The following is a 4,544-nucleotide window of genomic DNA, read 5'->3' on the forward strand; positions in this document are numbered from 1 at the left end:
ATTTTATCTCCTTATTTATTATTGGTATGTTCAGATTTTGTATTTCTTCATATCAAAATTCAGTCTCTGTAGGTCGCACATTTCTAGGAGTGTATCCATTTCTCCTAGGTTATTCAATGTGTGAATATATAATTGTTCATAGTAATCTCTCATGATTCTTTATATTTTCATGGTATCAGTTGCAATGTCTCCTCTTTCATTTACCATTTATTTATTTGAGTGCTCTTTCTTTTTTCTTGGTGAGTCTAGCTAAAAGTTTGTCAATTTTGTTTATCTTTTCAAAGAACCAACTGTTAGTTTTGTTGATCTTTTTGTCTTTCTAGTCTCTATTTCATTTAATTCTTCTTTAATCTTTGGTTTTTCCTCCCTTCCTCCCCTTAGCCAACTTTGGGCTAAGTTTGTTCTTTTTCTCATTCCTTCAGGTATAAAGTCAGATTGGTTATTTGAAATCTTTTTCTTAATGTGGCCACTTATTGCTATAAAATTCCATTTTAGAAGTGCTTTTGCTGTATTCCATAGTTTTGGTATGTTATGTTTCCATTTTTGTTTGCCTCAATAGATCTTCTATTTCTTTTTTGATTTCTTTGACTTGCTGGTTCAATAGTGTGTTGTTTGCTTTCCACATATTTGTAAATTTTCAGTTTTCTTTCCTATTATTCATTTCTAGTTTTATATCATTGTGGTCAGAAAAGACACGATATGATTTCAGTCTTCTTAAATTTATTAAGATTTGTTTTGTGGACTAACATATCATCTATTCTGGAGAATATTCCATGTATGCTTGAAAAGAATGTGTATTTTGCTACTGTTTGATGGAATGTTCTGTATGTGTTAGGGACATGTGGTCTGTGGTGTTGTTCAAGTCTACTCTCTCCTTATTGGTTTTCTATCTAGATGATCTATCCATTGTTGAAAGAGGGATATTGAAGAATCCTACTGTTATTGTGTTGCTGTCTATTTTTCCCTTCAGTTCTTTTAATATTTGCTTTATACATTTAGGTGTTCTGATGTTGGATGCATATGTAGTTACAATTGTTATATCCTCTTGATGAATTGATCCCTTTATCATTATAGAATGACCTTCTTTGTCTCTTGTGATAGTTTTTGACTTAAAGTCTATTTTGTCTAAGTATAGTATACTTTGATATGTTTTCATGTTATTAAATAGCATCCTTTCATTTCAACTTGAAGAATTCCCATTAAAATTTCTTATAAGGCAGGTCAAATGGTGAAAAATTCCCACAGTTTTTGTTTGTCTGAGAAAGTCTACATATTTCTTCATTTCTGAAGGGCAGCCTTGCCGGCTAAAGTATTCTTGGTTTACAGTTTTTTATTTTTTTCTTTTAGCACTTGAAATATACTATCTCACTCTCTCCTGACCTGCAAGGTTTCTGCTGAGAAATCGACATACAATATGCAGTGGCCCCTTGTATGTGATGAGTCACTTTTCTCTTGCTGCTTTCAAAATTCTCTTTTTCTTTGACTCTTGATAATTTGATTCCGTTTCCTGTGGAAGAGCTCCTGATATTTAATCTATATGGGGTTCTTTTCACTGATCTGGATGTTCATTTGCCTCTCCAGATTTGGGTAGTTTTCTGTCATTATTTCTTTAAATATGCTTTCTGCTCTTTTCTCTTTCTTTGCTCCTGTTGGGACTCCAATTATATAGACATAGATAGGCAGATATGGATAGATATAGGTTTGTTTAATGGTATTCCATAAGGCCTATGGGCTTTCTTCACTCTTTTCTTTTTGTTTTACCATTGGGTAATTTCAAATGACCTACCTTTCAGCTTGCCAATTCTTTTTTCTTTTCTTAATTGAGTCTGCTGTCAAAGTTCTCTATTGAATTTTCAATTTTTGAGTTTATTCATTGTGCTCTCAGCACCAGAATTTCTGTTTGGTTCATTTTTTATGGTTTCTATCTTTTTGTTAAACTTCTAATTTTATTCATGTATTGTTTTACTGATTTCTTTAATTTGTTTAATTGTATGTTCTTGTAACTCATTAAACTTTAAGAAGATTGTTTTAAATTCTTAAAAAAATAATAAAATAAATAAATTCTTTGCCAGGCAGTTTATAGATCTCTATATCTTTATGGTCAGTTACTAGTGTATTAATTTGTTACCTTGGTAGTGTCATGTTTCCCTGATTATTCATGATCTTTGTGGCCTTGTACTAGCGTTTGCACATTTGAAGAAGTAGGTATCTCTTGTAGTCCTTATGGGCTGGCTGGCTTCATCAGAAAAAGCTCTCTACTAGTCAGTACATCCAGAAATACTGGATGGGCCAGCTGGTGAGATCTGTGTATGGCGTTACTGCTGGAATCCGTGAACAGCCTGGCTTGGTACCCAGGTCAGTAGGTGAGCGTACCTGGCACTTAGGTCCACAGGGTTGAGCCTGGTGCTTGCGTCTATGGGGGTATGCCAGAAGCCTGGGTCCACTGAGGCAGGCCTGGTGTTTGAGCCCATGGAGTGAACCTGGATCCTGGGTTTGCAGGGGCAGGCCTGGTGCTTAAGTTCATGAGGGTGGGCCTGGGTCCTGAATCTGCTGGGGTGGAACCGGAAACTGAGGCTGGAGGGGCAGTCCTGGAGGCTGGGACTGAAGCGACAGTTCTAGACCTTGGGTCCATGGGGTCTAGCCTGCAGCCCGGGGTTACAGGTCTGGCCTGATGCTTGGGCAGGCATGGAGCCTGGGGCTGTGAGGGCAGGACTGGAAGGTGGGACTCCAGGAGTAGGCCTGGAACCTAGGGCTTTGGGAGCCAGACTGACCCCGGAGCAGTCCTGACACAGGTTCACTGGGGCAGGCCTGGTGCTGAGGTCCATGGCAAAGTCAGGTGCTCATTTCACTCTCTTTCTTCCACATGGTGGATCTCTCCATGCTGTGTTGCCTGGGGGTGGGGAGGGATGATGTGGATAATTGAAACTGTCCAGGGAATGGAAACGCTTGAAGCTCGGACTTGGCGGGGAGGGAGGGCAAGGGCAACATATGTAACCCAAACATCTGTACCCCCGTAATATGCTGAAATAAAAAAAAAAAGAAAGAAACTGTCCTTTCTACCCTCTTTTAATGCATCTTTTCTTATTTCTGTGCTCCACCTAGGTGCTGTACTCTCATCTTGATTCCTTAGCTCTTGTGAAGATATTTTCATGTGTCGATAATTGTTCAAAGTGATGTTTCTGTCAGTGGATTGGCTCTGGAAAGTCCTATTCTACCATCTTGCTGATATTACTTGAATTTCATTCCTTTCTAAAGGGCAAAGTTGAACAAAAAACTAAGAGCAAGACCAAATGACTAGAAAAATACTCATCTACAAATGTAAAATAGGTTTCTCTACCTTTTATATTAATTATTCCTGTATTACAATATATGGAATTCCACACTAGCAGTAAAATCTAATATTAAGTAAAATACTCTCTCTTCCTATCCTGCTATATAACAAAGGAAGGATGTTAACTAAATCAATATTTAAAAATAGGTTATTAATAAATTAATCTGTTCTGGAATTGCCTCATAGAGCGTACATGCATTGATAGTTCAAGTTTCAGCATCTACACTTCAAACAACCCTATTTATAAGTTTGATATATGATATTTATGGAGTTCTCACATATGATGCATGCATGTGGTTCAAGATCTCCAAACACTTAATATAACATTATGTTCTTATTTTCTTAAGAACTTTTAGATGAAAGAAAATAAGATATACTTCTTTTTAGATTGGAATTCCTCTGATGTGCTGTCAGTGCAGTTTTGGGTTATGTTTTAAGAGAGAGAGGCTTTAACCATATCCACTCAGCAACTTTTGAGCTATGAACTTAGGAAATGTATACCATATAATGCCATAGTACCTGTTCCTCAGAGGGATTTCACCTAGGAATTACTCAGATAAGGAAGTCTGCAATTTAGAACGGAACACTGCCTTCACTTATCTATGCATTAATGTTATTTACATTCATAAAAGGAAAAAAAAAAAAACATGATGTGCCTGGTCTTCCTTGACTCTGAGACTTCCCTTGATTTCAAATGGGAAATACATGTTTGTATATCTCATTGTGTCGAATCTGGAATATGAGCTATGGACGATTATATGAGGTATGAACATTTCTGATGTTTTGCCTTCCCTATGTTTTGAATGATACAAGATCACTTAAGATTTCAAGTCTTTTTTACAGAAGGCAGATTGTTTACTAATCCCAGTAACTTATAGGAAGTGCTTAGGCAATCATATTTGGCTGCATATGATGATGTTAATTAAGCTCTCTCTTTTCAACTCTATTAAAATCACTTCAGTAGTAGCCACAAAGGATACCTCAGATGTGGTGAAAAACTTTGTATCTCCCCTACCTTACAGTGTTCATCAGTGACTACCAAAACTACTCTTAAAAAATATTTAACCTAAGTGTTAAGAAGTATGCTTTCTCTGCAAATGTAGCTCTAAGCCAAATCTCCCTGGTACTCTCCCACCCCATCCAAACTTATCTCATTCATCCCACCTGTGTAGAAATTCTTTATCTTCCACTGCACTACCAAAATTCAAGGTAC

Source organism: Propithecus coquereli, unplaced genomic scaffold (genome assembly GCF_000956105.1).
Source record: "Propithecus coquereli isolate 6110/MARCELLA unplaced genomic scaffold, Pcoq_1.0 Scaffold140, whole genome shotgun sequence".
Classification (NCBI taxonomy): Eukaryota; Metazoa; Chordata; class Mammalia; order Primates; family Indriidae; genus Propithecus; species Propithecus coquereli.